The following is a 12,673-nucleotide window of genomic DNA, read 5'->3' as shown; positions in this document are numbered from 1 at the left end:
TTGTAGACTACATAGCAAACGCAAATTTTTTTATAACGAACACTGGTAGACAGTTGAAGTGGTGAGAACATGAAACGGTACGTTCAAACGGCATGTCATCAGCATGGTATGTCCTTAGAGGCCTATTGTCAACCATTCCATTTTAATTACAGATTTCTCTTGCTGTGATCGACATTTTAATCCTGTGTATTTTCTGCGTGTTAACTCGGTTGTCGTCTCTATTACTGTAATCGCGTTTGCTTCGTGTGTAATGTTGTTGCATATCTAATTACTTATTTTATTAATACAAATGTAATATACGGATGCATGTATGAAACTTTATTTGCAAATGTATTTCATTTAGTCTATCTTTGTGTAATGTTTGTGAATTTAACGTTCGAATACTACTCCAGTTAGGGCAAAATTTTTATCTGTATTTCGTAATAGAGGTAAGTCGGAGGATGGCAGTTGATGGTGAGCAGAGACTGTAAAGAGGGAATAAGAGCACGGTGGTATGTTAGTGTATGTATGCTTCATGTAATGAGAAGAGATAAAATATTTTAAAGCAGTGTGTTTAGACTGTTACGCCCGGAGAAGAGCGTAGAAATAAGTATTGTAATGAGAAGGAATTAAATTGAAGCTGTTTTGGCTAACGTGTCAGCGTAATGGAGAGAGTTGTAACGGACGCTAGTGACGTCGTTTTAGTACGGAGAGATGAATCATAAGCTGAGACATCGCGCACCTGAAAATTTCCGAAAGATTGTGGAGGTGGATCAAAAAACAAACAAACCGCAATCGATAGAAGGGAGAAGAAGCTGTGTTAATTTGATGTAGAAGATTCCAAGAAATAAGATAAGAAACGAAGAGTTCGAGATCTGTTCAATGGCGGACGGTGACTATGTCAAGTAGCCACCTACTAACGAAGTGTTGCCAAAAATAGTGAAAGAAGAGTAAAGTGGCGTGTGCAGTAACAAGTAAAATTTTATTTCTCAGTGAAGTGGTTGAGGTACTTGGAATATGTCGAGCAGACGGACTATAGAGAATGAACAAACTGTATTTACAAAGGAATGCATGTTGTGTGGACTTTCGTAGCAATTTAGAATTCTGTTATGATAGTGAGATAATAGTACCTGTTTTGATGGAAGTGACATTTTCGAATAAATATGCACATCATCAAGCAAATACAAATAACAGTGTGTGTATGTACAGCGTTGCCATTAATATCTGTTTTTTCATCATGATTTCTGATCTGAATCTCATCCGGATGTTTTATCTGGATTCATTAATATTATTTCTGGTCGTCGATTGGTTTATAGAGCTGTATTTTTGATGAAAATATTTTCCAAACGGTTTAGTAAATTTTAACTGGAGACTCCGATAATTACGCAGCCATCTCCGACCAGAAACTGCGGAGCAATCCAATGGAATACTGAAACAGCCAACTGTCTTCAGACGGAGGTAGGGCTTCAAAATACAGCTTACAGCAGCCGAAAAATTGTGAGAAAACCATATTTACGACTTCAGATGTGGCAGGCATTCCTAAATTAGCTTAGACAAGTGAGTGATTTGGACGTCAAAACACTTATATGCATTAGGAAATGAAATAATGGAAGTGAATTAAACTTGAAGTGAAAAGTTTTGAAAACAAACTCAAGTTAACAGTAGTTGTGTACACACACACACACACACACACACACACAAACCACACACAGTAATTTCTGCCGGCCGAAGTGGCCGTGCGGTTAAAGGCGCTGCAGTCTGGAACCGCAAGACCGCTACGGTCGCAGGTTCGAATCCTGCCTCGGGCATGGATGTTTGTGATGTCCTTAGGTTAGTTAGGTTTAACTAGTTCTAAGTTCTAGGGGACTAATGACCTCAGCAGTTGAGTCCCATAGTGCTCAGAGCCATTTGAACCATTTGAACAGTAATTTCTCAAGCAGTTTATCGTCATATAAGTTCAGTATATGCGCATCCAATGAAAGTGTCTCCTCATGAACTTCATCTGGCTGCAGAGTTGTACGAAACGCTAACGCATCTATGCAAGTGATGCTTACGTCTCAGCAGAATCAATTCTGAAGCAGTATACCAGATTTCTGTGTGACACTTCCGCCAGCTTGACAAGACAGTTGACAGGCGGAACGTTGTTAGCGTTGGATATCATCAGCTTTTTGACGACAATTGCCACCCATTTTGGCATCGGAGGAAGTGAGTATCACAAAACATAAAAAATTCCTAAGCGTTAGTTATGCATTAAATATAGGCGCCGATTATCAAATATCTTATCATACAAACTTCGTATGACAGTATATAATATTAATAATTATTAGTCTTCATTAATGTCTTATTATCTGGCTTGTGTATGTCAATGTTTTTTACTACATGTCTTGTGTAAATAGAATGTGCGAGGGAACGCAACGCAGAAAGTTATCGATCGATGTACTCGATAATTCCGCAATGATTTTACATACTTTCAGGAATCATGGAGAAGAGTAAATGCATCTGTCGGAGTTAAGGGTCCCTGGTCGGGAAACAAGTCGAAAGTTAAAAGCGCAAATCGCTCCGATAGCTCTAACAGTTACATCTTCCACTACTATCTCTTTCCTTTCCGTGTTTTAGGAGGAGGTAGTACGGACCAAAATAAGAAAAATAGCCCAGTAAACATGAGCTCTGAAGTGCACACCTTTTTCATCTTTGCTACGGTGAAAAACATCAGTCGAGTGTTCATACCTCTCAAGATAAGCATTTTAGAGCCCACGTTTACTGGACAACTTTCTCTCATGTCATTTCTGGAACAGGGTCCCTTACCTCAAAATTATAGCCTTTCCCTTCTCCGACATCCCTGAAAGTTTGTAACATCATCACGGTGTCACCCTGAATACCTTGATCGATTGGGCAGATAGGAGTAAAGTAGTAACTACACTGAATGAGAGCAATTTCGTTGACCAAAATAAGTATTTAAAAACCAGAAAAGTTTGAGTACAGCGATAACAGACCTGTAAAGTCTCATTAAAATGTAGTGCCCCCAGGGGCTCACTGTTCTTTAGCGAGTCCGTGCGTGGAGCATACGGGGCCCCGAGCTGTTGATCCCAATTTTTCCTTCCCTGGCTGAATTTCCTTCACCCTGCCCTCCCTCGCTATCCTCGCTCCTTCCCTGTTGCCCCCTCTCTTCCCTATCTCGGTGACCTGATTTATATCGATCTGGCTATCCATCTGATTCCCTGTTTTTCTTGTAATTTTGTTCCTTCTGCCTGTACTGCCATCCTTTTTGGCATTTTGGTCCCTGCCTGAGAATCGACCTCCACTTCCAAATTTTCTGTTTTTGGTGGGAGCCATTTGGGGAAGAGCTCCCTTCCTAGAGTCTATAGTGCGGATTCCTCTCCGCCCCCCCCCCTCCCTTCCTTCACCTCTACCTTCCATGCTGCAGCCCCATTCCACCCTGCTAGGTCACCAGCATGTGTAGCCAGTCCAAATGGTGGCGTTGTTATGTAACCATCTGCCTGGACCTCCTGACAGCACAGGGGTCGCACTACTGATGCCTGAGCTGTTTGCTCCCCATGTATGCCAAGGAGTGGCTGCTTGTCTTCTTGGAGCATCGGAACTACCGATAACGGCCGCCATGCCAGGTGGCCCTTTCTATAGCTGGGTGGCGCCCTTGGGGAGAACCCTGATCGGAGTGGGTGGTATCAAGGCGGATGCTTTGCGCATGAAGCGTATCAGCTGCAAAAATCTGGCCATTCTCAAACGGCCGTGTCTTCGAATGGTGAAGGATCATCGAACGCTGCTTCGTATGACCTGGCAGCCTTCCCTTCCCTAGCTACACCATTGGAGTAGGGCCAGGCTAACCGTCTTGGGATGAAACACTTATCCCGCTACCTCGTCTGCACTGGGACGGATGGGGACACATTCACCGCCACAAAGCCATTGTTTTTTAATGGAGAGCTGAGAATGAGGGTGGATGTTTAGGCCACAGCTGGTGAGTGTGGTTTTGCTAGTCAACATAGAGACGAATGCTCATTAAATGTCTCGCTCAGAGGCCACTCGACACCGGCTACCACTAAGTCGTGGTCTCCCACAGACACCTGGACGAACTGCACAGCTTCCTCTTATAAATAAGCCGGTTTGTTGTAGTCGTAGCAGCTCTCGTGAGCATTTCCCAGACCGGAGGGGTAGCGGTTGGGGGCAGATTATGTGTTCGTCTCTCTTTAGAGGAGCTGTCACGCATAAATTCTGGCGGATGGCGAAAAGAATGCTTGTACATCGCGGTAACCAGTGGACACAAGTACAAAATGCAGACATTCCTATTACAAACTAAATAGTTCTGTGACTACTTTCACGATGGCTAAGGTTTGTAGCCAAACACTTGAGCAATTCACTGGGGAGATTGCGGCCACTGCTGGGAACTGCTACAGCATAGGACACGTGAAAATTGAAATTGGAGTTTTCGAGACACACGTCAGCTGGCACAAGATCCACGAAGTCTGGGAGCCGTGGTCAATGGGTGGAATTGCAAATTCGGTCTGCCAATGACAACGCTCATTTGAAGGAAACTCCTGGCAATTTGTGAACTATGTAAACAGCCAAGAGGCTATTCATAAGGAGAAGCAGTTTGTGAGGCAACCGAGCTTACAGTGAGAGGCAGTTGGTCAGAAGACAAAACAGCAAGAGGGCAATGAAGCAGTGAGGGACGGTCAAAAGATGTCGATGAGATGCTGAATTCGTCTTCTGGTGGCATGTCAACCGATTGCCTAATCATTCTCCGGCATTTGATTCAGATTCCGACTCCCATCCCACTGTTTCACGACACTTCTTGATTTATCGGTTTTCAGCTCCATGTTGAACGGACGATTACTTGCGGTCCAGTAGTTGGGTCTTGCTCTGTCCCCCCTCTTCCCCTCCCCTCCACACATGTTATTACTGAGTCATTCTACTCCCAGTTAAACGGACTCAAAGATTTAAATTTGGATAAATAATGTCGTAATAAACGTAAATTTTCGTGTTTTAAATCTTCAGTAATCTGCTCGACTTACATGTGAGTTTCTTAAATTCACGACATTTTGGCGCCCAGTGCGGGGTGATATCATTGGTGATATGCATGTCGTTTTCAATTTACTATTAATTGGCGCCCAGTATGAAGTCATTTGCACTGACTTGCGTTATCAGTTCTCGCAATTCGATACAATAATTACTGCACAAACAACTTTATCCTTGAGCGTGAGACAAGATCTAGACTGAACTTACTTTTACCAAGAAATAGTAAGCAGAAAACTCTTAAACGCCGCTTTTTACCAGGGAATAAATTGGGTGCAACAAACTGCCAAAGGTTTTAAAATCGTTTCTGTTGTGTCTAGACAAGACAGCCTAGACACAATGAGAGGAAGCCGAAAGGCACGCGCTTAAACTCACGCAGGCTGGCGTGAGGTCTGAAACAGGATACGTAATGAATGCTATAAAGAAAAGTACGTAACTTCTGGAATACTTAACTTTAATCCACATTTGTAGAACATCGCTCTTGATGATACATTAATAGAATCTCAATATCAATTGAATACGGCGCCTTGCTAGGTCGTAGCAAATGTGGCTGAAGGCTATGCTAACTATCGTCTCGGCAAATGAGAGCGTATTTGTCAGTGAACCATTGCTATGAACGTCGGCTGTACAACTGGGGTGAGTGCCAGGACGTCTCTCTAGACCTGCCGTGTGGTGGCGCTCGGTCTGCAATTACTGACAGTGGCGACACGCGGGTCCGACGTATACTAATGGACCACGGCCGATTTAAAGGCTACCACCTAGCAAGTGTGGTGTCTGGCGGTGACACCACATTCCTCCCCCGCAAATCGACGAACGGTTGTGTTATAAGGCTTCCGCCCGCTGTGGGGAGGACCCCATGTTGACGTATGCGACGAGGTGGGGAGCCTAACAACAGGCGAGGCTGTGCCACCCGCACCCTGCCATTCGGTCCGAGGGGAGCGAGGAAACGCCTGAAAACCTAGTCCAGGGTGCACGCCAACATGCGGTGTATGCGCCCGTAAAGAGACAGGAGGGGCCGAAGGGTCGACCTCCATCGCGTCGGGGTACCCGACGGGCGAAGACGACATCTGGACCGGAGCGGGCAACAGTTCCATGTCGGAGGACAGCTGGTCACGGGAAGCGATCGGCGGCGCGTGACCCAGGGAGGCGCTTGGCGGCTGCAGCGAAGCGTCCACTGCGGGCGGCGCCGGCGGGAGAACAGACGGCGGCGGCAGCGGCGCGTCGCCATGGGGCAAAATGGAAGGCAGCGTCGGTAACACCTGGGGATGAGGCGAGCCAGTAGATGGGTCCCGGGGCTGACCGGACGGCACCATCGCTGAAAGCAGACGGGGAGCGGCAGAACCCGTGCGACGACAGAGGCGCAGCTGATTGAGATGCCGACGCACTTCACCAGAGGCCCCCAAAACCAGATACATAGCGCGGCCGAGGCAGCGAAGAATGCGCCCTGCGAGCCAACGCCGTGAACCTCGATAGTTGCGATAGAATACAACGTCGCCTGGAACAAAAGCAGGTGGCTGCCGCTGCACAGGAACCTGATGCGGCGGATGCAGCAAAGACATCAAGGTTCGATAAGGACGACCGTGGAGCAACTCAGCCGGCGAGCGACCGTCACGGGGCTGAGAGCGATACGAAGAAAAAAGAGCAATAACGCGTCCTCCCGAGAATGTGACTCTTTCAACATCTGGGACTTGAAAGTCCGGACCAATCGTTCAGCGGCACCGTTTGACTGAGGCGAAAACGGCGCGGATGGCAGATGTTGAATACCATCGGCCTTGCAGAATGACTGAAATTCTGCGGACATGAATTGTGGGCCATTGTCGGAAACAATAGTCTGCGGAAGATCTTCAATGCAAAAGATAGCAGATAACGCTTGGATGGTGGCAGATGACGTCGTGGAAGACATCCTGACAACAAAGGGAAAATTACTGAAGGTATCTACAACAACCAACCATCGAGCATTCCAAAATGGACCAGCAAAATCGATGTGTAAGCGTTGCCAAGGGGAAGTGGCTTCCGGCCATGCAAAGAAATTCCGCGGTGGTGCGGATTGTTGTTCGGCACACGCCATGCAAGAAGAGCACATATTCGTAATCGCAGCATCGATTCCGAACCAAGTACAGTGCTGACGAGCAAGTTGTTTCGTTCGCACTATACCCCAATGTCCTTGGTGGAGAAGCCGTAAGACAGAGGACTGTATCGAACGTGGGACCACGACCCGGGACTGATCATTATCAGAACGCAACAGCAAAACACCACGTCGAACGAAAAGTCTCTCCTTGTGAACAAAAAATCGGCGAACCAACGGATCCTCGATCCGTGACTGACAAGGGCCATTGCGTAGCAACAAAACGCAAAACGGTAGCAAGGGAAGGGTCAGCAGCTGTGGCTGTAGCTACACGACGAAAATCAATCGGAAACAATTCGACCACGTCATTGGTTTCCGCATCAATAAACATGCAAGCAAGTTCGGAAGAATCGAACGCTCTATCCTCAGCAACAGGCAAACGGGACAACGCATCGGCGTTTCCGTGCTTAGCAGTGGACCGATACAAGATATCGCAGCGGTACTGCGAGAGGAAAATAGACCAGCGAATGAATTTCTGCGCTGTACGTGGAGGTACAGGCTTGTTCGGCTGAAAAAGCAATGTCAAAGGTTTGTGGTCTGTGATGATGGTAAAGTGACGACCATACAAGAAATCGTGAAACTTAGTAACACCAAATACGAGAGCCAAGGCTTCTTTATCCGTGAATAATTTCGTTGCACAGACGAGAGTATTTTGGACGCAAAGGCAATAGGGCGATCATGCGATCCATCTTTGTGCGCAAACACAGCACCGATCCCGAAATCCGATGCATCGACCATCAACAAAAGGGGTTTCTGGGGATCGAATGGCGTAAGGCAAGTATTTGAAAGCAACGCCGATTTCAACTGGCGAAAGGCGCGTTCGCATCCCGTCGTCCAGACGAACTGAACACCTTTACGGCGTAAGCGATGAAGCGGAGCTGAAATGGAAGAGGCTTTGCGCACATATTGATTATAGTAATCTATTTTTCCCAGCACACTCTGTAGCTGCTTCAAATTCTGCGGCGAAGGCAAGTCCTGTATGGCACGGAGGTGCTCTGCACTCGGATTGATGCCTTGTGCATTGATCACATGTCCCAAATATGGTAAGTCACGAGCAAAAAACACACATTTGTCCATCCGCAAGCGAAGACCATTTTGTCGCAAAACCTGAAATAATGTTCTGAGATTGGCTAAATGTTCTCCTTCCGTCTTTCCGGAGATCACTATATCGTCCAGATAGTTTGCTGCAGTAGGGACCGACGCACAAACAGTTTGCAGATATTGCCGAAACAATGCAGGGGCGGATGCGCACCCGAATGGCAGTCTTTTGAATTGATACAAACCAAGATGCATGTTAACCACCAAAACGCGCTGGGATTCTTCGTCCACTGGTATTTGCAAGTACGCATCTGCTAGGTCCAACTTCGAAAAATATTTACCCGGGCACAGGTTGTCAAAAAGATCTTCTGGGCGGGGTAAAGGATAAGTTGCAATCACTAATTGTGGATTCACTGTTGCCTTGAAGTACACACAAAGTCTCAATTTTCCAGAAGGTTGTGGCAAAATTACTAAGGGTGATGCCCAGAGAGAAGCCGCACACGTTCAATTACACCTTGTGATTCCAATTCGTGTAATGTTCTTGCGACCTCATCACGCAATGCATGGGGAACATTGCGCGCTCTGAAAAATTTCGGTTGCGTGTTCACTTTCAGTTCCAAACGTGCTTTATAGTTCGTAGCGCAACCGAGGCCCGGTGCAAAAATGTCTGCAAATTCTTCACGTAGTCTAGAAACACTGGCTGAAGGCACCGTCTGGTTCACTGATAGAACCTGATTTACTATAGACAAGTTAAACAACTGAAATAAATCTAAACCAAACAAGTTCACAGCAGAAGAAGAACGAAGGACGTAAAAAGACACAAGTTTTGTTTGTCCCTTGTATGTTGCAAGAAGGCTGCACTGTCCTAACACAGGGATATGCTGTCCGGAATAACTACTGAGCTTAACATTTGCAGCACGCAACGGAGGTGAGCCCAGCTGTTTGTACGTGTCTTGATTGATCAGTGAAACTGCAGCTCCGGTATCGAGGCTGGAATGGTATCACGCGTGCCCGCATCTCGTGGTCGTGCGGTAGCGTTCTCGCTTCCCACGCCCGGGTTCCCGGGTTCGATTCCCGGCGGGGTCAGGGATTTTCTCTGCCTCGTGATGGCTGGGTGTTGTGTGATGTCCTTAGGTTAGTTAGGTTTAAGTAGTTCTAAGTTCTAGGGGACTGATGACCATAGCTGTTAAGTCCCATAGTGCTCAGAGCCATTTGTAAAATTTTTTTGGTATCACGCGGCCAAGAATGTCCAAGTCTACAAGAAGTTTATTGTCCTGCTGACGACAAGAGCGACTGTCTCGTGCAACGTGAACAGACACTGGTACAGAATCACTTGCTAATTGACGTGATTTCCGGCGACGTCGACGCACACTTTTTGTGGGACGAACACAGTCACTGTTAGAGGGATTAGCACTGAGCGGAGTGGATTGAACTACATGAATGTCCATGGGCGAAGGTTCACGGGCCTGAGTATTCTTCGTTCGATTCCGGCGCGAAGCAAAGGGCCTGGAATGTTTGTTAGTGTCCGATCTGAGCTTTTTCTCGCAAACACTCTGAACATGTCCTTTTTTAGTACAGAAAAAGCAAATAGCTTGGCGTGACGGGCAATTCTCACGTGAATGTGTAGTAGCACACCGCGGGCATGATTTCACTGCATTTGCTTGCTTGCGCGGTAAACATAGCGGAGGGCTTGGCTGCAGCTGCGCGGACGAGCGCGAGGGCTGTTTACTGTTCCGTGCAGCGTGCCCGGCGGGCCGGTTAATGTGACACACGGCCGGCGAAGTTGCAAATGATTGCTGAGCAAAGTCAAGTGTGTCTTGCCTATCCAATATGTCTATCACTTGTTGAAGGGAGGGATTGACTAGTTTCAAAATTTGCTCCCGTATACGAACATCAGAAATGTTCTGTGCAATTGCATCACGTACCATAGTATCTGAATAAGGGAGTCCACATTCACACTCAAAAGCACAATCCCTAGTAAGGCCTTGCAAAGTTGCAACCCACTCCCGATTAGTTTGACCGGCCGTACGTTTTGTACGATAGAACGTATACCTTTTTGCAACTACGTTGACTGATTCCTTGAAATATGCATCCAATGCAGACAAAATTTCTTCGTAGTACAGAGTTGCTACGTCGCGGCGGGGAAACAATTTCACTATCACACGGTACGTCTGGACGCCGACACATGACAATAAGTGAGGCTGCCGCTCATTACCTTGAATTCTGTAGGCGGCGAGATGGAATCCAAATTGGCGTGACCACTCCGTCCAGCTTTCCATGGCCGTATCAAAATGCCGAAAAGGTGGTGCAACTGCGTGTTGTGGCTGCGTGAGCGGTGAAGCGGCAGCTGCCACATCGTTTTGCATTGCACGTTGACCCTGGACGAACTGTCCAAGGGCATCCAATAACGTCTGCGTCTGCTGATTCTGTAAGCGATAAAATTCGGACAGTACATCTGGAGATTGTGGCGAAGCCATGACACAAGTAAATTAGGGCAATACGAACGCTAAATCCTCTTCTGAGACTCGTCGCCAAAATGTGTTGTGTCTAGAGAAGACAGCCTAGACACAATGAGAGGAAGCCGAAAGGCACGCGCTTAAACTCACGCAGGCTGGCGTGAGGTCTGAAACAGGATACGTAATGAATGCTATAAAGAAAAGTACGTAGCTTCTGGAATACTCAACTTTAATCCACATTTGTAGAACATCGCTCTTGATGATACATTAATAGAATCTCAATATCAATTGAATACGGCGCCTTGCTAGGTCGTAGCAAATGTGGCTGAAGGCTATGCTAACTACCGTCTCGGCAAATGAGAGCGTATTTGTCAGTGAACCATTGCTACGAACGTCGGCTGTACAACTGGGGCGAGTGCCAGGACGTCTCTCTAGACCTGCCGTGTGGTGGCGCTCGGTCTGCAATTACTGACAGTGGCGACACGCGGGTCCGACGTATACTAATGGACCGCGGCCGATTTAAAGGCTACCACCTAGCAAGTGTGGTGTCTGGCGGTGACACCACAGTTTCTAAAACGAACTTATTCAAAAAGACAGTTAAAAAAGTATTTGTTACGCAAAACGTTATAGACAGTGAAGGATTACTTAGACAATTGAGTAGGAGTTTGGTCAAAATGTAGCACAAGTGAATTATTGTAAAACATCACTGTCACTTCACAAAACAAATTAACATCACAGTTCTTTTCCCTGGAAAATGCTGCAATGGATAATATTAATGCCTTATCCTCTTTCTTACCTCAACATCTCGCTCATTTATGAAAGGATGCTGACTCATTTCAACAAGCAAACAAATAGGAAGTTGCGGTACACAAAATTGAAGTCGGGTATCTCTGTGTTTACCCTGGCTTCACTGAGAGTGTGTGTTTAATACATGTGTGCAGCGGCCGGTATTGAGAAATGAATGAGCAGTGCAGAACTAGATTTTTGCATTATAAAGTAATAGGTCTGGAAGAATGCATACACAAAATAGTATTGCACAACAGAGATAAGACGAATATGGCTGCAATGTTATTAGCAGTTATTAGCAGACTGGCCTTTTATTCAGGAGATTCAACCTCTAATGCCAAACGGCCAACCCTAATTTAGGTTTCTCGTGATTTCCCTAAATTATTCCGCACAAATGTCGCCGTGATTCCTACTGTACGGCCATGGCCGACTACATGCCCCATACTTGGTAAGCAATATAAGTAAGTGTGCAAATGCTTGTATATATGAAATATTTTTATCTTAAACTGTAATAGCACGACATGTACAACATCCTTACACAAGTGATCAAAGGAAGGTGAAAAACACTACCTTATTACTGCTAGACGGTTAGACACAATAGAAAAGCCTGTGATCCCGGCGACAGTACGGTTCTCAGATGGGAAAGGCGATCATTCATATAGTGAGACAGACTTATGTTCCTGCTCTGAAACAAGTTAGTAACCACAGCTCTTCATGTCACGGACGGCGCATCCCCTCCCGCCGGAGATTCGAGTCCTCCATCGGGCATTGGTGTGTGTTTTGTTCTTAGCATAAGTTAGTTTAAATAGTATGTAAATCTAGGGACCGATGACCTCAGCAGTTTGGTCCTTTAGGAGTTGACACACACACACACAGCTCTACGCTCTGCATTACACATACGCTCAAAACCGGAGATTTGGTTCAACCAAATGGGAAACCTCACACTGATTGAACATTGTTAGTGAAATAGGGGTTACTTGAAATAAGTGTAAGATGAAAGCTAGTACGCAAACTGCACCAATAGCAAAACGGTTGTTAGCGAAGACACCAAATGAAACTCCTCGCAAGGCCAGCGGAAGATCGATCCACAGTGATCGACATTGCTACACTCTGAAGAGACTTAATGGCGTGAATTGAAAGAGAGTCCGGAACCTTGGCCAACCAATTTATGCAATCATATGCCGATGCTAGATACAAACGCTTGACGTTCTTTCACTTTGAAGAACGCATTAAATCAACAAAAATCTGTTCGAGACCATGT

The sequence above is a fragment of the Schistocerca nitens genome, chromosome 5 (genome assembly GCF_023898315.1).
Source record: "Schistocerca nitens isolate TAMUIC-IGC-003100 chromosome 5, iqSchNite1.1, whole genome shotgun sequence".
Lineage (NCBI taxonomy): Eukaryota > Metazoa > Arthropoda > Insecta > Orthoptera > Acrididae > Schistocerca > Schistocerca nitens.
This window is presented reverse-complemented; position numbering follows the sequence as displayed.